The 24,637-nt window shown below is 37.6% G+C and overlaps 2 long non-coding RNA genes across 3 annotated transcripts; both read left to right on the plus strand.

Moving 5' to 3' along the window:
• Window positions 1–5,701: 5,701 nt before the first annotated feature.
• Window positions 5,702–12,417, plus strand: LOC135297927 (uncharacterized). Of its 2 annotated transcripts, none has more exons than XR_010359863.1 (6): window positions 5,702–5,740; window positions 5,931–6,019; window positions 6,678–6,726; window positions 10,379–10,443; window positions 11,336–11,527; window positions 12,325–12,417. It is a non-coding gene; the product is annotated as an uncharacterized LOC135297927 (long non-coding RNA). The 2 variants fall into 2 exon arrangements; XR_010359864.1 differs by having other exon boundaries at window positions 11,377–11,527.
• Window positions 12,418–16,831: 4,414 nt separating this feature from the next.
• LOC135297928 (uncharacterized) lies at window positions 16,832–23,250 on the plus strand. The gene is made up of 3 exons (XR_010359865.1): window positions 16,832–17,095; window positions 20,825–21,001; window positions 21,129–23,250. It is a non-coding gene; the product is annotated as an uncharacterized LOC135297928 (long non-coding RNA).
• Window positions 23,251–24,637: the final 1,387 nt, after the last annotated feature.

Consider the following 24,637-nt stretch of genomic DNA (forward strand, 5'->3'; position numbering starts at 1 on the left):
TTGAACTTAGGTAGCAGTTTTCCTACTCATGTTTAGTCACTTCAAACTCAGATGTATATCCAAGCTCTGCACAGAGGTTATGTCTTTAGTTGGAGAAGACAAACACATCTAAAGGATGTTTCAGCCCATTCTAAAACAGGTGTCCCAGAAAAGCAGGATGAGTCACCATCTGGAATAATGCTGCCTTATATCATTGACTGCAGAGTGCACTTAAACAGCTAGCTAGGCTAGACACCTAACTTTTGAATTATTACACACAACTGAGATGAATTTTACCCCACAAAATTAATTTAATCCCCATTATAGTTACAGACTGAATTTTTGAAAGTACAAGGAGCTAGGTTGGTGGCTATTAGGTAAAAAGACGTCAGCAGAATTTATTTTATCAGATAGAGACATTTCCTCTGAAAAGTTTTCCAACAAGTTCTGGATCTTAGACTTGCGTACATGGAAAAGTAAGCACACTCGACAACTTTTCCATGTAACTGGAAATGATGCCAGTTTAATTAGGCTGATGAATTCCATGTGGAAATTCTTACTTTAGAATTAGAAGGGATTTTTAGCTTCAACTATTTCCAGACAAACATTGCTAAAATTTAAAGAAACATAAAGAAAACACCCTTAAGCAAGCATATCACCTTTTACAACTTAGTGAGTATGTTTGCTGATACAACTTGAACATTTGATTTATCATCTCTTTTAGACAGCCACTCTCACCAAAATAAGTGTAAAGGGACATAGAAGTATAGCACTATAAACAAGCACAAAAAATTAAGATTTTTTTTGTGAACTTGATAAAAAGTCTATGTTTTTCCTTTTTTTTTTCCTATTAATCAGACTGCTTCACAATAAGACATCACTTGTGAATTTTTGACTTTTGAATGAATGATTTAATCCTTATAGCAACTAACTTACAATCTTATTTTCCCCTGGCATGTTCCTTTTAGTCCTCAGCAATATGGAGTCCAAACTTTACCTCTGACTATAAATTTGTCTCCCCACTAGAAGTGGGAAGTAGTGGTAGCTAATGTAGCAAGCAATGGGACTGCCAATTTACTTGCTACTCTGTCATTAGCCTCTGGTACTCTAAATTATTTAGGAATATAAACATCTTCTTTTTAATGAGATGTATTTCAATGGCCAGATGCTGGGGAAAAGAATTAAGAGAAACAGAGAAAAGAGATGGATATCACTACTGCTTCAAGCCTTCTCTTTATGCAAACAATCTTCCAGAAGTCTGTAGCATGTCAGCATGGAGTCAAAGGCAATTTTCCAATCTGCACTTGCTATTTGTGTCAGAGATCAGTGTCAGCATACACATGCTTTTCAAACAGGCTCCTATAGGTTAAATAAAGTACCTCCAAGTTGCTGCTCGTTGTTTTTCTTTCCTGTAACTACCTTTCATTTAATAATAACACTTAAAAAAAGAAAACCACCTACAAACCAAATATTTCACATACTAAAAATCCAGAAGTGCAGATACCTGCAAAATGGTAAAAGTATCTGTTCTTGGCAGTGGAATAAGCTTTTCAAGGGGAGAGAGAGGATGTTGTCCAAGCTGGCAATGGGTTTGGTCTGGTAGATGAAGGCAAGGACAGCAGCAGCTGTTCCATTTCACCTTTCTGTGCTCTCAGGGGCTACTTGCAGCCCTTGTAGGGGTCTGGGAAGTTCAGGGCAAATTGTTTATTACCTGCAGCTGCAGAAGAGATCTTCAGGATCCCATCAGAACAGTCAGCATCAAGGGCAAGCTACACATCACCTCTAAAACATTTACAGATTATTCTCTGAGAACTCAGGAAGAGAAGAACTTTACTTCCAGGGAAATCCCTCATTGCCTCTTCTCCTGCTACAGCATCTGGCCAAAATGGTACTGCAGAAACAAGCCAGTTGGAGTGACTGCCATCATCAATTCTTCTGAATGCTGTGTTTGGTTTTTTGAGAAAAATCAATCTACATACATATTATTTCTCATGAAGTCAACTCAAAAACAATAGGAGGGACTACCAGAATTATAAAGATGTAGCCAACTGACCAGCTTCTCTGGAAAATCCCAACTCTATAGCCTTGTATGTGCTTTATTACTCTCAAAGAAAGGATCCATGCCTGTTAAAAGGCAATCATATTAGCATGCAAGTGATCTGAGATGCCAGTATAGCAACAGACATTCATTACAACAGTCTCCCCCTGCACTAATGTACAAATTCCAGATGAAAATGGATTCCAGAAGGCTAAATTCTGTCCTAGGTGGTTTGTAGGAATTATCCCCACTCAAGTAGTCACTTTTTTAATTCTTTCATTGGATAATGTGTCACTTCACTGAATCATTTTCCTTGCCTTCCATGTAACCTTCCCCTGTGTAAGCCAAATTCCTGACTCATAATTTTTTGTGGATGAAGAATTCCATGTGTTAGCTGATAAATCAGCATAGTTCCTTATACTGAGGCATTAGTCTGCTTCCTGAGATTTACTACTTGTCCAATGGCTACCAAGCATGGGCACTTTTAGTGCTGTATGTGTGACTGTATTATTATTATTATTATTATTATTATTATTATTATTATTATTATATTTAGTCTCCTTTATAATGTCACCCTCTTATTTGTGTCTTCCTATATTTTACCGCTTTGAACCTGTAAGTAAAAATAATTTGTTTTTACCCATCAACCTCTCCTGAATATCTCCTGGAAGAAGAAAATCTATTCTTTTTCACTAATTTCTAAGCCACATAGGAAAGATGGCAAGAGTCTAGTGGCTTAAGCTTCTTTCCCCTCTATTTATTGTTCAGAAGTATCAATGACTGCAAAGAAGCCCTGCAAGACTCATTTTACCAATTATCAGCAAAGGCTGAACAAGCCCTAATGGAAGACCAGGGATGGAATTTTTTAAAGGGAACAGAAGAGTATGTGTGGAGAAAATCCCTGGGAGATTTTATGGCTTGAACATGATATTGATGGAATAGGAGAGAAAAAGCTGAGGATGACATTGAGGCACAGTGATGGCACGGAATTGCCAAAAGTAAAACCTGTTCCTTCCTTTTTCTCTTTTCCTTCTACTCCCTGTGGTGCCTCTTACACCATCAAATAAACAAAATATAAAAATTCTAAATTGAAGTAGCTGGAATGGGTGTAAAGGTATTTATAAAACTGGATATTTTCCAGGGTTAAAATATTTGGTTATGACAACAGCCAGTCAAATCTTCAGGAACCAGTATATAGAAAAGCAGAGGCATCCGGTTTAAAACAAAGAAAAGTAATCAAGATATTCTGATTTTAATGACTCATATCTTTGTTTTACGTAGAAGTCATAGTATTTTTTCTCTAATATTTATTTAATTCAATCATATAATAAAAAAATGTATTTTTTTCCCACCCAAATTCACATTCTCCCTCAGTTTAAGGAAAGAAATAAATTTAAATTCTGTAAATTTATTCAAAATACAAATTTCACCCTGAAAAGAGTGAAAAGCCTCTAGTTGCTCCATTATTTTTAATAAATTTGACATGGAAAACCCTCAGATAACAGTGTTTTGTACAACACTATAAAAATGAAAAAGAATAATATAAGAAAATGGAAAGAAAGAGTCTTTTTACTTTTGCTTGTTACAGAAGCAAATGGGCATTCAACTAAAACTTAAAGGTGCCATATCCAAAACTGATGAAAGAATAATTTCTCTTCTTGACAAGTCTCTCTTAACACTAAGGCCTTGGGATATTTTCTATGTCAATCTGAAAACTGATTGAGAAAAAAGCACATAAAAGATCTGCCTGAAGAGTTTGATTCATTCTGAGCATGAACAGCAAGAAATTACAGGATTGCCACTTATGATTGAAGTGGAATCTGATGAAGATCCTCAAAGTGGTTGCTCACACTGTAGATCAAGAGGAATGGATAAGAGAATAACAAATATGAGATCTTTCTTGACACACTCTTTTTTAAAAAATAGTAACAGTGATGGAATATGTGTGGCTGACTCCCAAGTCAGTTTGGAAAACTTTGATTAGTGGATATAAAAATATTATTTTCCTAAATAGGAAGAACACTGGTTGTTCAGCATTAAGAGACAATCACATTTTCTGTGTCTCTTTATACTTTTATGTCAAAGTCCAAGCTTATTGGAAATGTTTCACTCCAGCTGTTCATAATGAATGAGGCAGAATTTGTGTATCTTGCAAAAGTGTTGGTGAATTGCCATGGGTTCATTTTCAAGGAATCCATCAAACCATTAGGTATGGACCAAAAATGCTGTCGACTGCTTTCAGAGTTGGAGAAATATATTGAAGAGCAGAATTTTTGAATGGCAGAAGCTGTTCAGTGCAGAGTGTGACATAAAGAAAATCAATATTTGCATTCCCAGTGGCAACCATGTGCACCTATTTCCAGGGCTCCTAAGACACAGCCCTTTCAACAGTTCCCAAACATCCTGATGCAATGAGTGCAGAAAAATCAAACACTGTTCATAGAAATTCACCACAGGAAAAATGTCCCACAGGAACCCTGTGGTGCATAGCCTCTTCTTACTTTCTTTCCCTCAAGGTTCATATTTTGTTTACACAGACTGGGGACCAAAGAGGATTTTTATGCTCCCCTACTTTTAACTGTGTGGAAATTAGACATCTAATTTCATGCTTTGTAGTCAAAGGAGACCAGCATCACTAGAGCATAGTTTATCCCATCTGTCTCTGACATATGCCTTTGGATGGGACAGATACCCTTTTGTAAGTACTGTGTCTGCTCATTAATTATCAAGGGAGCCTCCATGAGTAATTTAGACTGGACATATCATTTTCACAAGGTACAGCTAGGTGAGATGGATGGAACTCTAGCTTCAGTGATCAAGACACAGTTCCATGTGCAAGCTTTCTATTACTACCAAAATATCTAGGAATCCTTCTGTGTTGGCCAAGAGGGTACACATTATGGGTATTCAGCCACTTTGGGTACCCATAGGCAAGAATAGAAAAGACAGCTGATAAAAGTATTCTGAAAGATTATAAATAAAATGCACTCCAGAGGATCAGATAAAGCTGAGCAAAGATAAACATTTTCACAGAAGTACTAGGATGCTATTCAGTTTTTGTGAAACTGCTAGGTTACAGTGAGACTTAAGAGTCTTGCTTTATATCTCTTTGTACCTTATGGAACTACAGATTCACTATATTAGCATTGTTCTGAATAAACTCATGAATATTTTTGCTATTAGGACATTTTCATGTTTTTTCCCCTGGAAACAAATTTATGTATGGGCAAAAATTTCATATTTTCTGATGAGGAGAGTGAAAATTAAATCCTGACAATATTTAATAAAATTTCATAAGGAAGCTTCTTGATCTTTCTTTCTAACCTTGACTCAGAATGACCTTTCTGTACTTCAGGAAATCTATTTGGACTCTAAAGAAGAGTGTTTGGAATATTAATTCCAAGTGTCTGATGATTTTTTTACAAGTGCATTATTTGACAGTTCTAAGCTGAAATGTAGGAATATGCGTTCAATGAAAAATCTATGCTCTTTGACTTGTCATTCCTGCTCAGAATTCAGAAAGCAATTGTGAAAGTGTCAGATGACTTCCTGCAACAGGGAAGATCCAATTTTAGAAGAGAGTGTCTTAGTATGTTACAGCATGCTTTAGAACCACTCATTATGATGAAGGCCTCATCACACTGCATGCTACAATAGGAGAAGGCAGTCCCCACACAGATAAATTATGTGTGAGACAATCACTGGCTCCCCCCTGATTTAGAGGTAGGATGCAGGGGAAAACCTGTCGGCTCCAGGTCACGCCAGAAATATGTGGCATACGTGGAGCAACACTCTGTTGCTTCAACCACCAGATCAGTTTTATGGTTATGTTGAATATAAGTTACAGTAGAATTTGGATTTAAATGCTGTTATTATTTTTTAAGTTGCTTGTTCTCTTTGTTTGGACAACCAGAAGTGGTTACTTATAACAAGGTCCAGTTCCTTGGATCACTGTTAGGAGAAACTTCTGAACTCATGGTTAAATGCAAGATGCCAGATGAGGTAATTTCTAGATGCTTTCCACCACCTGATAACAAGTCTATAGAGATACATGCTTTCAGAAAGCTCACGTTCATTTCTGGTAGTTTCCTGCTGATAACTTAGATGCTGACTCAGGGTACCAGAGGGGTTTTTTTACCACTTCTGGTAGAGACGTATACATATATATCTGTATGTGTTTGCAAACTAATTATACAGTTAGGGTTATGGCTATATAGAGAGGGCTGTATGCATACATAAATGTATTTAGCAAACATATTTTTCAAGCTCAATAATAGCCTAGCAAAGATCTCTGGCTAGATTTTTCTCATTTTAAAAAAGTGCTGCTTGGATGTGCTGGGTGTGGGAAACCACATCTTAGCTCGAAATCCAAAATGCTGACCTGACACCATTAGGGCATAGCTTTTATTTGGTTTCTGGCTGCTTTCACATGCAGATTTTAACTCTACCCCTCCTGACATCATGCTGGAACATAACCCGACTAGTTTACTCAAGGCCAGCTTTCTCTTTCCTGACTCACATTGTTACAGCTGGGTAAAGCCCTTAACTTCAAACACATGCTGGAAACTCAAGCTCATGTCTAAAGTTCACCACATGCTTATGCAGATCTTCAAATAGGCTACTGAGAAATGTCTTAGTCTGTGGTTTTTTACATTTTCAGATCTTTCTGGCTCTTAACAGACAGGATTGGGCAACTCACCAACAGTGAGGTAAGCTTTTCCTGGGAGCAGGACATCCCACCCAGGTGAAATTTCAAAGGAATGCAGTATTTACATGACAAAGGTGTAAATTAATGGTATGTAAATACACTGGAAGAAGATTTATGGCAGCCACTAATATTGTAGTAGCAGCAGGAATTTTCTCTGGGGTTTTGAAGGTCCTTTGGGATCCTAAACATGCCTCAGAAACCCACACTTTGGTGCACTGTAGTCTGCAGCCAACAAGTCCGTGAAAGCTTTCCAAGGTGCATTCACCCCATCTCAGTTGTACTTCTGGCTGCTCTGCGTGGCATTGCGGCAGGGAGCTTACTGAACCAACTGCTAAGGAGGAGTTAAACATTTGCCTTCGTCCTTGTGTCATATTCAAAGTAGTATTATGGTTCCCCTCACCTTTAGGAAGGCTAACACTCTTGCAGGAAGCTTAGATTAAAAAAAAAAAAAGATTCAAAAATTATTCCCTAATCTATTTTGTATTTTCAAACCACTGTCCAAATTAATCCATACAATTTTCCTCTCAAGTGCAAATATGCTGTTAGCAACCCCACATGATTTTAACATCTGAACTGCTGCATAAATGCATTAGCAAGCATATTTAAACTACATTTTCCTCCTCTCTTACACTTCCCTTCCCTCTACATTTTTATTGGGCAAAACATGCAGACTTTCAGACTCCCATTAGAGAGGAGGCATGCATCTAATCTTGTAATTACACTCAGAAGACAAAAAAAAAATGTGTGAGGGACAGAACTGTATTTTAAAAACAGAACTCAAAATTGTTTTGTCATTTAAAATATCCGTATTTTAATTTTTTTTTTTTTTTTTTTTTTTTTTTTTTTTTTTTTTTTTTTTTTTTGGTTCAAATTGAAAAAGAAGACATCAAACACCCAAAGACCAGTAACACTTATAGGACTAAGGCTCTCCCTAAAAAGCTGGTGTACTAGCAAAGGTCAGGGAGATTCTTCCATCACAGATAACAAAATAGTGAACAGGGAGACAGACTGACACAGAAAGGGTGACACTAAATTTCTGTGTCAGGGCTCAAAGTTCATCACAGCTCCAAGAATAAGTCCAGTTTTAACCACAAGTCCAAATATCTTCCCTTGTGAAAATCCCTCCCTTAATGCTATGTAATGCATCTCTTCCATTTAGAATATTTGAATTCGATATTCTCTTTCGATCTGAGCTTGCAGCTGTTCATGGAAATGTATTTGAATTCAAGATGAAAATTAACAATCCACTTCATGTTAATAATGAACTCCGTTTCTGTTGCACTGCTTAATTTAATATTGAAGTAAAAGTATTTTCTGTAATCTTTCACATTCACACTCACACTCATTGCAGCTCTCAGCTGGCTCATACAGGTTGGTGGGGATCAAAAAAGGAGCTCCTCAGGCAGTGAGGGACTTTGCAAACTCTTAGACAAAGAAATCCATTAGGCTTGTGGGATAAGCTCAGGGCCTAAAGAATGCCTGAAGGGACTGTAGAGGATCTACTTTCAGGAAACTCTTCCTGGGCTGTCTGGAAGCCCAGACAGATCATTCTACCCTGGCAAGAGCAGATTACATATTTTCAAAATTGTTGAATCTGGAATCTACAGTAAATGCTGTGACTGTACATTACATCACGGTATGAGCAACACTAGCAATATTCATGTTTTATGTTATCTGAAAATTTTTAGTTTCTTTGCACTGCTGAACAAATGGTCACTGGGCACATGGTGTTATATATACAGGATCACAGAAATCTGATCTAATAGTCTTATATAGTTTGTGTAGAATGTAAAGATGTATCAAAATTATTGGCTGGAATATCTAATGGAACATTTTTTAAATAGGCATTTATTGTAAAACTTTAGCACCCCAAAATTCATTGTGTTTTGGCACTGCTAAACAGCACCCCAGCTGCTGGCTTCCCTGAGCTGTCATGCAAACAAGGGGCCTGTTGTCTGCAGGAGTGGAGCTGGCAGATGTGGCTGTGCCATTCCAGCATCCCTTGACCCGGGTTAGGCTGTCTTGGGTGAACTCTGATTAATACTGCTTTATGACAGTGAAAGCAGCACAGTTGCACAGAGCTGTGATGTCTCTTTTTTCAAAGTTCCTTTTCATGTTTATAGGAATCAAGGCAACATTAGGAGTGACCCAGCCACTCGGCAGCGATCACATCTCATTCTGGTTTTGATTTTACAACACACCAAACGAATTTCTTCTGACAAAACTCATGCAGGATATTTTCTTGGAATATCCTCTAATTCACCACAGATGGAAGTTGCTATGTTAGCTGCAGAGGAAGGCTACTCATTACTTGCTAAATATATTTTCTCCTATGTGATGCTCACAGAAAGCAGATGTGTTGCATGTCAGTCTTATACATGTATGTGTTTGCTTACAAATGCAGCAGTGCATACGGGAGGCCTGCAATAAGCATGTATGCTCTTGTCTTTTTATTGAAATTTTATCTTTGCTTGTGTCTATAAAATTGATTACTTGGGAAAACTACTTGTGATAAGGATGGCTGAAGGAACTGGCAGGTCCCAAAAATCATTTATGTTTGTGGAGTTACAATAAAGCTGTTTAGACTCTAGATTTAGTTTTGTGAAATGTGCACAATTTTTTTTAAAGTATGTGAAATATAAAACACAGGGTTAATTAGAACAAACTGTTGATTAGGTTGGCACACTGATGTTCTCCAATCAGTGTTGCAATTATTTTCAGATATTTTGAACAACAGTTATTCAAAATATATATTACATTACCTTCCATGTCCAAAGTGGCTTAGTAAAAATAAATTTTCTCTTCAAGATGCTATTATTTTCCATACAGATAAGAAGAGTTGACTGGACAACAACTGCAGGAGCGTATCTAATTCCTTGTTCACAGAAAAAAAAATTAGTTCTTACAGGGACATACACATTTGATTTAGCAAATTACTCTTCTCTCTCATAAAAACCAAACAGATTATGAAGCACAGAAATTCAAACTTGTGAATATTCCCATTTTCTGAGGAATTAACATTTCATCAAATATCAAAAATGGTCTTTCACCAAAAAAAAATCCTCTGAAAATTAAGATACCATGACAGTTACTTTGACTCCTATTAAAAAAAATCACATATATTTTTTGTTAAGCTGATAGAAACTGCCTATTAGACACTGATGCATCCTAGGTGAGGTCAGATGGGCCTCTGATCCTGGGTCCACTCAGCACCCACCACAGGCTGACACTTAAAATGCTGACAAGACTCTCTCTTGTCAAAATGCATTTCTTTTAATTGAAATGATTTCTTTGTAAAATTAGTTTATTTTAAGCAAGACATAACAACTATAAAAATAGCTCCAGACTGGCCTCTTGGCCACCTGTAGCTTTACTAGTAAACTGAGAAGCAGGGATTTAGTAAGTGGAAGGCCTGGGTAGAGGGGTGGGGCTTGCAGCTCTTTTAAAAGTAGCCAAGTACATACTTAATTGCATTTCTGCAGGGAATACATTCCAGAAATGTGGGCTTGCTACCAAGAAAAGTCTGTCAGCAACAAAACTGGCTTGTGGTTAATGTGCTGGACTGTGACTCAGGATATCTGGGTGCTAGTCACAGCTCAGCCACAGGCTTCCTCTTGACTTGGAGCCAATTATTTAATCTTATTTTCCCACAGGTAAATCAAGCAATAACTCTCTATCAGGAAGGTTGTGAGGAGAAAAGTTCATTAATGTGTGCAAGGTATTCAGTGTCTACTTCTTAGATAAGCATTTGGGAGAGGGATCATACATCTAGCAAAAGGAAGAACTCCACTGGGGTCTCAAAGAGTTTTCACAATATTAGATTATATGCAAATCATGGTAAGTGAACCAGAAAAGCCAATAAATAAATAATGCTTCATTTAATCTCATGGCTGGTTGGAAGACAGGCTTCTCTAAATCATGTTGCTACTGTTTTGCCAGCTGCTGGATTACTGTGCTTTGGGTTTTTTACTTGTTTTACAGAAGTGAATAATATATTTTTAACATAATTTTCATACACAAAAAAGTGAAGCAAAGAAAAGTTCTTGGTGCACACCAGGAAATGATTGGTAGAAACCATGGTACCCAACATTATCATGACCACATCTCTTTGTAAAGTTGTGGTAGAGAAAAAAAATAGCTTATTAGAGTGAATTTTTAGCAGCTTACTTTGTGTTCTGGAGGCCAAAAACCAGCTAGCTGCCCATGCTAGCCTGCTGTGCTGGGCTCTGTCTAACCAAGCCCCAGAGCCTGCTGTGGGTAAATAGAGACAGAGCCACAGCTTGTGGAAGATTAAGATCCCCACCAGCTCCCACCTAGATTGTCGTGCACATTTCTTACACAGACAGATGTGCAGCACTTCTATGAGACAAATTCACTCTGATATGAGTAGCCAGTGCCAAACAGGAAGATAAATCACAACAGCACAGGCTCTGTTTTACCCCTTCTGAAGGTCTCCACCAGAGATTTGCTCAGGCTGTAATTCCATCAAAAGAGACATCCTGATGGACACTTCCTTAGTCAAGAAAGACTGTAACACACTGGCTGACAGCAGAGGAGGGAAGTTTGTGGCTATCAATGCTTATCTTTCACATCATGCATCATTTTGATAGGTGTATCCTCAGATGCTGTCTTATTGCTGTGTCTTCCCCAGCCTGCTGGCAGAAGAGGCAGGGAAAAAGGGACTGCTAGCAATAAGCCTGCAAGAAGAGTGTTGAATGAGGACACAGACCTAAAGTGTCAGCTCCTGGACAGGCAGCACGTGTCAATGGAAAATTAAAAGATAATGAAGTCTAAGTACCCAGGTGAAGACGGGAATGCAAACCATAAAACCATAAAGGCTGGTTTCCTACTCTAAGGCTGAAATCTTGAAAGTGAAACAAAACCAAAATTAATCTACTTTTGTTCTTTCTGCTTTTCTGATCTCTTAGTGTCAGAAAATGAGTGTGGGTTTCCTCCTGTAAAGGCCGTACTTAGATCTGCTTTGCTTTACATTGATAAATCTGGAGAGACACATGCTGCAGAGCTGGACGGCTCAAGGAGAAAAATGATCTGGGTTCTGTGTATTCACAGGAAGGTGTGAAATTATTGGTGTATGTTTCATTCTTAGCAACAGGAAAAAAGCTTTCCTAAAGCTATATTACACTCTAATGACTTTAGGAGGCCTGAGTCTGTTTCAGTTTTAGCTGTCTTCATTCAAAGTCTATGTTTTTTTACTGCATACCCCTTAAACCAAATCTGCCATTATTTTGAACCAGCAGCGAACATATGTTCCACACCACACACCTTCCTGTACTGGTTTCCTTGTTTTTCTGAATTCTGACCACCCTCCAAATTGCATGCCCCAATTCCTAAAAAAAAAAAAAAAAAAAAAAAAAAAAAAAAAAAAAAAAAAAAGCTAAAAACATTGCTTTGATTTTATTTCAACTACTTGAATAGGAATATGTTACTCTATCAAAGTTTGCCAGGATCTTAGCCTAGGAGAATCCCAGCTAGCAAATGTTTGATGGAATTACCTGCCCCCTAATATCTCTTTTGCTTCTATTCACAGAAACAGAAGATACCAGCTAATGTTGTTTTTATTACCTTTTTTTCCTTTTAGTTATCTGTCTGTATGGCCACAGTGCATGGGACATGCACCAGGATTCCACTAGATGTTATTTTGTAATAAAAACTTAGAATAAAAAACAGTAACTCAAAGCACAAGTTCATGCCTACATAGATATCTATGGAGTAATTCTGTGTCTGAGAAAGAGTGTGAGAAGGACTTCTAGGTTTTTGATTGATCAAGGAATATCAGGAGGCCCAGGACAGAATACCAGGGAAGCTGGCACAACAGTGATGAAGAGGTGCTAGGAAACATAGAACCTGGAAAATTAAGATAGTTCCTGCAGTGAAAAGAAGCAAAAAATCAGGAAATAGTGGAGTAAGGAAAGACAAAGGTATATTATGACTGGTAATAATAATAGCCTGAAGAAATGTAGCAAGAATATGTACAGAGCAGGACAGGAAGAGGAGAGAAACTTCTCTCCTTTATGTTATCTTTATTTTGAATGAGAGCATGAAACTACCTACTGTGGCATGTTAATTAATTTTTACATTGTTGTTTCATCCTACCTTACTGTGCTACTATTCAGGCCTGTATATAAAATCTGTGAAGAAGTATGACTGATTGTCTGTTTGAACTTTCAAACACTGTGTTTGTTTGGTTTTGATTGTTCCTTGCCAGATGGTTAAGCATATGTTTAGCAGTTTTACAGGGGGACGAAAAAAACCCAACAAAAACCCAACACATGTAGTATACAGTTAAGAGTTTAAAAGGTACTGGCAACATTTATTAGCTTCTAATGCAAAGCTAATGTTAAAAATAGTTATAGTGACAGGATACATTTTAAAGCTGAACAGACCTGTGCTTAGTTTCCTGTACCTCTAGAGATACAGGATCCAAGGACTTGGAAAAAATTGATTTGCTTAACTTCAACAATCTAAAATTTAGCTGAGTAGCCTGAAGTAGTTGCATGAGACACCTTTCTTTCTCCAGTGATGACAGAGTTATCTGTGGGGAATTTATTTGCTTGCTGTCTCTGAAACATCTACCTTCAAATGGGAAATATCACCCTGGAGAGGTGTCTGCTTCTCCTCTTTGATTACTGACAGAGACTAAACCCCTAAATTGGATCGGACACCTACCTTTTACAGACTAAATTTATGTGTAACCTAAGCAATCCCATCTCATTTTATAACACTGCCCAGGATGATTGCCAGATATTGCACAATCGCAGCAGAGAACAGAAGGATTCCCCTGTCAGGAGCGAGATATGAGTAGTTCCTGTTTCTTGTGCTCCTTTACTTGAGGTGTATTTCTTCTGCTTTTTCAGTGTTTTACATTCATTTCAAACTAGAAACCATGGCCTAGATTAATCCAACCTCCTTACAGATAGTTCAGTGAGTTATCTAAATGAGGAGCTGGGTTGGCCTCCCATTCTGTGTAAATAATCAAGAGAAAGAGGCCATGGGAAAGGCAGAGGCTCCCGAGGGCAGGGCAGCTCCAAGGTTCCCTGGCTTTACAGGGAGGGATCCCACACTGGAGAGTCCCCAGCCTGAGTGCTGCATGCAACTGGTGGATGCTAAATAGGAAAATACTGTGTTGTGACAGCTGCTCATAACAACTTGAATTCATCATCCTTTAAAGGTCTGCTCTAATGGAAGGAAGCAATGAAGGAAGGCTTTTAATCCTTGAAAGAACTAGTCTTTCCCTCTAAACTGTCAGAAATAGTGAATTAATTATTTCCCAAAGGGAGAGATAGTATTTCATGCTTGACTATGATAACTCAAGGTAATCATCCTGATTTTGCCCTACAGTGTCTAATAGGGACATTTGAGAGTGTAAACTGATGAAAGAAGAAAAAATCAATAACAGCACAGAACACAACTTTTTGCAGATGATTGTATTCAAAATGTACAAGGAATGGCAGCTGGGTTGCTATTGGCTTTTTCATTCCTAAGAGAGTTCAAAAAGGGGTGAGGATCCTCAAGGGTGAGGACATTTGTTTGATAGATGTGTGTGAGCTTGATCTTCCAGTGGAATCATTGGGAATTAAAGCACACTTTAAAGCAGGCTGTTGCAAAGGAAATAGGTGTCTGGTCTTTGCTAACCCAAATGAAACCTTTCCCTTTTGGTGCAGAGATAAAAGTCAGAGTTTCATTCCAACACTCAGCTATCAGGAATGTGCCTTTCAGGACTGATAAGTGATGGTTTCTACACACAACATACTGCAAGATAGTTCAGTTCACACTCTTATAACTCCTGTGGTTTTGAATCAATAATGAAGCACTCGCAAATTGTTCCACAAAACTGTACCAGGGTGACAATTACGGAAAAACCTGGACAGTGTTCAGAAAACTGGCTTTGCATAGCAGCAGATACAAAAAATATAGTGTACTTTAAGAGAGAAAGAAAGGTGTGGGGGAGAAAAGAGAAAGAAAAAGGCTTCCAAAACGTATCAAATGAAGCTTGTTTGACAATAATCGCTGCAGGTGGGGAAGCTGATTTTAAGTGTGAAAATATTTAACATTTTACTGCACACAAATGCTTTCATAAAGCAGTCGTTTGTGCGTGTGTGAGTGCGCACGCGCGTGCACATGCAGCAAACAGAAATCTATTGAGTTCCACCAGACCAGACGTCTGCATTCTGGAGGGCTCATTGCAGCCAATAAATTTGACTAAAACTTTTTTTTTTATTTTATGAATTCTGCTATAAAAGCTAATCCTCCTTTCTAGACTTAGCATAATTACAAGACACTATTCTGAGTGCCAAAAATGTCAACTGAAAGTTGCAAACATGGGCACATTTAAGCAGAACCATATGTTTGAATGCAAGGCAAGACCTGAAGTAAGTTAATCAGTTTACCTTTTTCTGAAGAGTCAATTTATAATGCAACTTGAGGTCTAAGAAATAATACAGTCAGTGATAAATTGCATTGCTCAATCATTTATTAATAAGCTTCACTGGAAAGAAAGATTTTATCGGTGTTCAAAATTCACTAAGTTACAAAATCACAGATGTTCAGGGTTCTGGAGCCAGAAACCTACTATTAATGAACTCTCATTAATACCTAATCAACTTGTGATATTTTGATCCTGTGAGAGAATTGATGGCCAATAAAAATAAACTCAAGATATCTTCCTCTCTAGGAAAAAAAAAAAAAAATTATAAACCCAAGAATGCACACAGTAACCACGATGCAGTAACTAAGCTTAAGCAGCTGGAGGCTAAATGTTAAAAGTTTTTTGGTACAGAATGGATTTATTCTGTCACCTAGGTAATTTCAGAGTCTTACTTTGGAGGATTTATATAAGCGTTCAGACTTAGCAGATGTATTCACGTGCAATACATTAACTATGCAAAACTGTTTTCCAGGCTCTTCTGGATTAGGGTCCTACAAACAGACCTCTCTGGAAATGAAATCCTTAAAAAAAAAGCCCTGTTCCTCTCTGATTGTTATTCTACTGCACTTAAAGTTTGGAATCTACTTAAACACATATGGCATTTGAAATTAAATCATACGCATTTCTGTATAAGAATGTTCTGGGTTTTTAACCCCTCTGTAATGACAAAAACGGAAATACAAGTGGGTTTTAGACTTGAACTAGAAACACAACTTTTCTTGCAGTACATCAAGGCAATGATCAATCTGGTCTACTGTTCTTTCTCAAAGGTGGCCAGCATTAGGTTCTTGAGCGAAAATCATAACAATAGTTAGAATCAACAATTACAAAAAAACCTCAGTGAACTAATGCATTTTTAAATCAAGTAAATTTATGCCTTTAACCTATTGTGAAATTCTAAACCATATATTGTAAACATGCAGAATTCCACCACGTTTATAATTATGTAATATGCTTTTTAACTCCCCCCCTTTTTTTTTCATAAACCCTAAGACCTTTAGAGAAAAGCCTGATAGAAACAGATCCACAGGATGCTTGCATGCAATACAAGGAAAACAAAATCCTGAATTTTCTTTAATGTGAGCTAGCCATCAGATTCCTTAAGCATCCTCATGTTTGAGCTAAATAGAAGTATTGACACTGTTGCATATTATATTATAATACATCATTAATTCAATGACTGGGTTTATTTTCCTTCCTTCCTTCCTTCCTTCCTTCCTTCCTTCCTTCCTTCCTTCCTTCCTTCCTTCCTTCCTTCCTTCCTTCCTTCCTTCCTTCCTTCCTTCCTTCCTTCCTTCCTTCCTTCCTTCCTTCCTTCCTTCCTTCCTTCCTTCCTTCCTTCCTTCCTTCCTTCCTTCCTTCCTTCCTTCCTTCCTTCCTTCCTTCCTTCCTTCCTTCCGCCACTTCCTTCCGCCACTTCCTTCCGCCACTTCCTTCCGCCACTTCCTTCCGCCACTTCCTTCCTTCCTTCCTTCCTTCCTTCCTTCCTTCCTTCCTTCCTTCCTTCCTTCCTTCCTTCCTTCCTTCCTTCCTTCCTTCCTTCCTTCCTTCCTTCCTTCCTTCCTTCCTTCCTTCCTTCCTTCCTTCCTTCCTTCCTTCCTTCCTTCCTTCCTTCCTTCCTTCCTTCCTTCCTTCCTTCCTTCCTTCCTCCCTCCCTCCCTCCCTCCCTCCCTCCCTCCCTCCCTCCCTCCCTCGGTGATGGACATCATTGATCATTGCTGATGTGATGGGCTTTAACCACTTTTTCTTTCTCATGCTGAGTTTTCACCAATGTGACCACCGCAACAGCTGACTGTGCCCCAAACACTAACAAGAAGCTGGGAGTTGTGAGCAGCAGGATTTCTTGCTCTGTGATGTCTCAGGGAAATGAGTTCAACATTAGCTCTGCCTGAGCTTTCACACAGGGAGCTGAACAGCTGAAATGGTAACCTACTCTGGGTACAGGGTTATAAAAGTGAGAGATTAATATTTTCTTTCATTCTGATAAAGGGAGGTGGCAAAAGCTCACTTTGAAATTGAATTAGAAGATGATGTTCTGATTACTAGTCTATGAAAATTAAAATAAATTTCATTAATTTTATTATAATCTATATCAATATCAGGTGTTCAGGGATAGGGTCAGGGCACTTTATCAAGATGTTGACCTTGGCATACCTTATTCAATCGAAAACTCATTTTCCAGGTCCCTCTAATAACTGAAGGGAAAATTTGTTTTGAATAAGAGCACATATGGAAGTTTGTGACCTGTAAGAGTTTGAGAAACAGAGAGCAAGAGATTAATCTTACAATTTTTACTAACTTAGACATAATTCAGATCTTTCTGAAGATGGTCTAGGATCAAATGATTGAATTAAATTTTTGGAAAAAAGAGGTGACGTTGCATAAAGCTCTGTATATGCATATGACCATGCCATTCCTAAGGTGCTATTTAATCTCTGAAATAAATGCCAAATGCAGTAAATTACATGAATGCCACTACAGCAGAGGAGAAGTCAACTCCTTTAACTTTATTCTAGATTTGTGTCATCAGTGCTTTGTCCACCATTACAGGGGGACTGGTTGTCACTTCACAGGTGCAGTGCCAGAAATCTGAGTTCTGTGTACACAAACCTGTATAGAAATCAGAGCTGTCCCATTTAACAGGGAGGGGAAATCTGCCTGGAAAGATGGCAGAGTTCTTTGCCATAGCTTAGAGAAGCCTCAGCTGGGTGAAGCAAAGGCTGAGCACAGATTGCAGCTGCAGCTTCTCACAGTGTTTCCCCCATTTGAATGAGGGGAATTTGCCCTGCTGGCCTTCTATGTGACCTCAGGATAGAAATGCACCTTCCATTAATGGACATAATGAAAGGAGTAATAGGAAACTCATAATCTCTTTACAAATAAAGCATATTTGATTAGCATGTATTTACTATAGACAATAAGCAGGTGTGTCAAGAGCAAAGGCCCTGGAAACCACATGCAAGGTAACATCATGAGGCACCTCAAACTGTTCCTTTTTGCATCAATGGACTAAGTGAACAGGATGATTATTCAGCTAAACTATTGCCTCTTGCAGTTGAACCTCTGTTATCAGGTGAGATCCTGGTGTGTTTGTCAGTATAACTGGTAGAGCTTCAAATCTATTTTGCAGTACCCACTGGAGCACCTCCAGAGAATATGAACCATTTCAAACTATTTTACAACAGTGCAGCAGCTTGTCAGTGCTTCTTTTTCTGAACAGTGCGAGAGAAGTCCCAAATTATGCTATTGTAAAATATAAGAGTGCTTCAGCATGTTGGGGAACACAAAGTGGCTGTTGATGTGACATTGATTAATGACTGTGAAGTGTTAAAATGAGATATTAAACAGTCAGTCTTGGATTTTGCATCAATCCAAGGAAAAAATTATGCCTTTAAGGGTAGTCCCAAATTCCAACCAGTTCCAAAAAAATGGCATCATTTTTAGTTGGTTGTCTGGTACTTTGTTAACTAGTTCTTACCTGGCTATTACTAAAGAAAAATAAATTAACTAAATAGAGAAAAGAAAGCCAAAATAGGCCTATTGTATCAAGATGAAAACAGAAGGCACTACTCATGTGACACACTTGAGACTTTGTGTTGAAGTGAGCTGGATATTTTTTTCTATCTGTGGTCTAATTTCCAAATTATCTCTAAAATTTTATTCATCCACTATACAAACAAATGCAATGACACATTATCTAATGTTTGTATGGCTCTGGGAATATACCACATATGATTATATCTATCAAAACATAAACTAGAGATAAATGAACCCAATGGCATTTTTAAAACTCAAGATTGAAACAGAAAACAAGGAATGGAAAACCAGAATATTTTATCTGATACATGTAATATTTTTAAATATACACAAAATAGCCACATGTACTTCCAAAGTAGTCTGAAATTTACACATTTAAAGATATTGAAAAACAAGTTCCTTTTCATTCTAGATACACTAAAAATAAAAAAAACAAAAACAACAAAACCCAACTCTTGAAAATGCTGGTTCAGTGTAGAAACAGTTCATTTCATTAAGATATTTTTTCGATACTCTTTCTTAATTTTGTTTTGAATATTCAAATATCATGCATTTTAGAGTACATAAGTGGCATCCTGAAACATTTACAAATATCATACTTTAAAACTCTCAACAAACATATCAAAATTTTCAAATAGCTGCATATTATTAAACTTTTTGCATTTCAGCAAAATGAAATCAGTGAAATGCAAATGAATGAATGAAATGACAATGTAAAATGAATTTTTGCTTTGTTCCATTGAATGTTATATTAACATAGAAGCCTCCTCATTATATGGTCATTAGGCAATTTCCATGCACCACAACAATCGCCAGCAAAAAAGGCTGCTGCCACAATTGTTACTGGCAGCCGATGTCCCATTGTGCTAGGTACTAGACATACAGGCACACTTCATTCAAATAAAAGGCAAACTAAGAAAGTAGTAAAATATGAAAAAGCAAGCACCACTCTCTCCTTTCCTTATGTGTAAACTAAAATTAATGTATTATTAAATTGTTTCACTGAGAACCCCTAGAAGTTATTTCTCAGCTGCAAATCTGTTAAGACTCTTTTTTTCTGTGGAGGAAATATACAAGTGTAAGATCTGTTAAAGCCTGGTGTGGTTTTAGGTTTGTGTGCAGAATGCACAAGGCTTGCACAGAATCATCTGTCTGCACAGAATTGGAAATTGTTTAGTAGATGCCCAGTTGAAGCTACAGCCATTAATTTATGCTCTTAAAAAGTTAATATAATTAATCGGGCTAACAGATCAGTAGTCTGACAGATCTGTGAAATCTGGAATTCAATAATTATCATTATCACCAATAATTTGACATATTAGTAGTTACCAACTCAGTTTTCATTTCTGACTCGAATTATTCTTTGATCTTTCTAACTTGAAAGATAAAATGCATAGGTCTGAGAATTTTAGGGGAGATTTTTTTAATAAGCAAATAAGCACATCTCAGTTCAAGAAGAATGACTTAGTTAGCAAATGTGTTTGTGGCAGCAATAAATAAGTGTATGAGGCAAACAACTTCTTCTAATGATTAGTGAAATATAAACTCCTACTTACTGTGCAAATTAAGCATATTAATTTTCTTCCTCAGCTTGCTTAGTTATTGAACATGCTATTCAGAATAGTAAAAAGTTTTAGAAAAAAAAGTTTATAGCATTAAAATCTTCATAGCCCCCAGAGCCTCTAACTGGATTCAATAAAACTGTGAAGTCAATTTGGATGGTGTGAATAATAAAAAAATGACTAATTTGAAAATCTCTGCTGAGATGAGAAACCACATAAATTATTTGGCATGAGTTAATTTAGGAAAAAAATACTTCCCACAAACATTTGGATGGTAAAATATAAATTGAACCATCACATTTCTGAAAGACATTTTTAGAATACAGAAAATAAATAGTAATGGTATCAAAGATTAACTAAGACAACTCTTTTGCAAAATAGTTTCTCAGCTATGAGCTGAGAAGAAACTGCATCATATATGTATCACAAAACTAGTGGTTATGTTGGACCTCAGCACCACAGTTTATATTAAAGGTGTAAAAGAATGTTAGAAAATAAATGTTTTGTATTTCCCTAGAAAGGAAACAAATAATTTCTTTCTTGCCTTCTGAAAGTAAAACTCTGGCAAGGATGATGTAGTCAGCTGATGGTGAGGAGCTCTTGCAATAGAATCATAGAATCACTGAATATTCTGGGAGGGAACCCACAAAGATCAGTGAAGTCCAACTCCTGGCCCTGCACAGGACAGCTCCAAGAATTACACCATGGACAAATAAATCCAAAGCATTCTGGTAATTACCAAGGTCACTCCTGTTCAGTTGTCAGTTTTGGCCTGAGCTACTCAAGCTCCCCAGGGGTTGGTGATGATCCCCAATATCTTGCCTGGACAGTGATTCCTGACCCTTCTCACTTTTGCAGAGAAAACCTGAGAGACACAGAAGAGACATGGTGAAACCTACACAGTTTCAAACACTAGAGACAGACAAAAATGGCTAATGTAGGAGAAGCAACAGACAGGTGAAGGTGAAAAACACGAGGCCCAGAAATAAACCTGGGGGAGATTTCAGAGAAGAATTATTGGAACATGAAGGAAAACAGATGAAGATTTTGGAGGATTAAAATGATACATTTCCCTCTCCTTGGTTTCTCCAAGTTCCACCATACATGAGGTGGGTTGATATGACTCAAAGGATTTATGCTGTACAGTCTACTGCTTTCAATGAGTACTGCTTTGTTAAGAAAATACGTTGATCCTGGAACAACACAGAGAAATGGCAATAAGTCATTTTAAAAATCTCCCTGCTGAGAACCAGTTGAACTGAATTGATTACCTTGGACCTGAGTTTAAAAGTGTTCATAAAAAAATCCCACAGCTATCAATAAAAAAATAGCTTGGATTTTGCTTTCTCCAGGAAAAATGCTGGAGAGCTGGGCTGCAAATGAAAGAAGATGATGTTCACACATGTGCTGTGTCTGCACACTGTGTTTTCATTGCAGCACCTGAAGAAAATGAGAGTTTAGATCCAGTGCAGAGAGCCTCTGATGTAGCCAGCTACAGAAACATTGGCAGCAGGGGCCACAGGGGATATTTAGCTCTGCTGTCAGAGCCTTCACTCTCATTAGTAATGAACTGACTGCCTCAAAATGTATTTGGTTTCATTGAGTTTGAAAGACCACAAAACATTACAAAGTCCTAAAAAAAAAAGACCCATAAATTTGAATACATCTGAAATGTAATTTACTTTTTCTGCCAATTCACTACTGAAGTCACAAACTGAAATTTGATGGATTGACAGATTTATTCCCACAATTCATTTTTGCTCCATGGCTTCAGAAGAATTAGTATTCCTTAGCCAATCAAACAACCTATAATAATTGTTTCTGTTTCAGATCTGGTTTAGTTTTTGCTTCTCTTGAATAGCTGCATTTGCAGTGAAGTCATTTCCACTCAGGATCTTTGTTTCTTTGTTAGTGTTATTCTCTTTATTTAAAATCCAATTTTGGATTCAAAATTTTGAATTCCTTTTTAACCAGGACCTTCTCTTTTGAATTTAAAGTTAGTCTTAGTTTGTAGGTGCTCCTATTCATGTTGTATGTTGCAAATACATGGAATAACCTTCTTTTAAATTATTTCCATTAAAAAAGTAGATATCTTTTAAAGGCAAAATGGCATAGAAGTACCATTTTGTTGCATAGTCCGAAATGGGTTTGAATTACCTCCTGCATCCACACTCTCACAGTACAGATCTCTTGTGTAAAAGCACCTCCCTTTTGTCAGTGGTCGCCACCTTTGTAGGGCAACCTCTGCCCCTCAGCTGAGAGAACCCTGCTCAATGTGTGCTGCTGCCCTTGGTGGCTGCAATGCCAGCCTCACATCCATGCACTGATTGATCTTTGAATCATAGAATAATTTATGTTTTAAGAGAGCTCTAATATTGTTGAGTCCAACCATCAACGCAACACCAAAGCCCACCAAGGCCACACCATGTCCCCAAGTGCCACATCTACAACTTTTTTAAATACTTCCAGGCATGGGGACTCAACCACTTGCCTGGTGAAGTGCCAGTTTGCCCAGGCCCTTCAGCAGAGGGAGATTTCTAACTGGTTTTGTATTACCTGTCAAAACAACCCAGGAATAAAAAATCAGAAATAATTATCAAAACAGAAGAGAAATATTTGCTTGCTGTTTTGTATCCACTACTACACTGGGTAAGACCTATGTTTTCTCTAAGAGAAGAAATAAATGTTTTCTGTCTCTAAATGTTCTCCAAAACTTTCATTTGATGTCTGCAAGTTTCACAACAATCCTCAAAGTGAAACTGTGATGAATGAAACTGGAATTTAGAATAGCTTCAACTACTAAAGAGCTCCTCCTCACAGATTCTCCAGTTTTCTCTATGATGGTGTTTCTGTCAGCATCTTGCTGTGCCAGAAAAGGTTTTTGGATTTTCTTGATGCATAGAAAAGCTTCCTTTCCCTAGTTTATATAGTCATAATATTTTTCTTCCACAAGTTTTTTTTTGTTTTGTTTTGTTTTTTTTTTTTTGTAACTTGCACACACAAAACCCCCTACCAAATGTAGAGAAACAGTAAACATTTCTTATGCTTATCTATGTTTAAAAACATTTATGCATGCTTTATGATTCAAAAATGTTAGAGGCATTGGAGAAGCCCTCATAACTTCAGCAGGCCTTGGCTCAGTGCCATGGCTTTCTTGTGTAAGCACAAGTTGATGCTACTTGTCCCCATTTTGACCTCAGATAGGAAAGGGACTATTTGTGGGGTGCCACAGACACTATGGGCAATGCAGCTGCAGTGTGAGGTGTCTGAACCATGGTCATAAACAGATGATTCTTAGAGGAGAAATACCTGAGAAGAAAGGACTACCACAGTTAGAGCTAGAATAAATGTATTTTTAATGAGAAAAAGGGGGAAGGGAGGTACCAAGGGCAGTAGCAGCAGTCAGGGAGATGAAAAAGATGCAAATTTCTTGTTGGAATGGAGGAGGTTTCTTTTTGGTGCAGTGGTTCAACCCTCAGACTGAATGAGATCAACAGGGAGAGAGGAGCCCTGCTCAGCTGGTAGTGAAGAGGTCTCTTACAAATCCCTTCCTGCAACAGCACACTGTAGTGGATACAGAACTGACCTCTCAACAAATACAAAGCCCTGCTTGGTTTTGCCCAGAAAAAAACTCTCCAAAACCAGAGCTTTTGATTCTATATTGCCAGTTTAGGAATATCAGAAAAATGGGAAAAAACCACATAAGGACTATGTTATTTCAGGTGTGTTCTTTGGAGTTATAATAGATTATTATTTATGATTTTTCAACATCTGAATACATACTGGTCGTTTCCTGCACAAATAAAGAAAATACAATTTTGAAAGCAGCCTCTCTTGCGCATCCTTGGCTACTCAGGGATTAAATATTAACTCCCTCAAATAATGCTCCCCCCAGCCATTCTATTACAATTTAGTTACACCCTAAGTATGACTTTACATTTCCCTTGTTATGTGAAATTCTCACTCTGCAGATTCTATGTGCTATATTTGGCAATATAATTACTGTTGCCTTAAGCACTTTTTTCCCCACAGAATATTTCCTCCTCATTTATATTATTACATTCCAAAAGAATTTTCAGGAGCCATAGTGAGTTTCCTTGTATTGCCTCCAAAAAAAGTCTAACTTAGGCTGTAGCTTCCGTACAATAATAGTGACAAGCCACAGATGTTCCAGAATTGTGTTCAGGAAGTATATCAGCATAATTATTGTTGTTGTTGTTGTTGTTCCTATTGAGCCTCTTGGCTGCAGTCACGGACAAGGTTCTATTGTGTTAGACATTGTTATCACATGTAATAAAAAAGACAAGTGTACAATCCCAGGCTAATTAATTTGGGGACTAGCCTTAGCAGGTGCTGAGCAGTCACAC

The sequence above is a fragment of the Passer domesticus genome, chromosome 3 (assembly GCF_036417665.1).
Source record: "Passer domesticus isolate bPasDom1 chromosome 3, bPasDom1.hap1, whole genome shotgun sequence".
NCBI lineage: Eukaryota > Metazoa > Chordata > Aves > Passeriformes > Passeridae > Passer > Passer domesticus.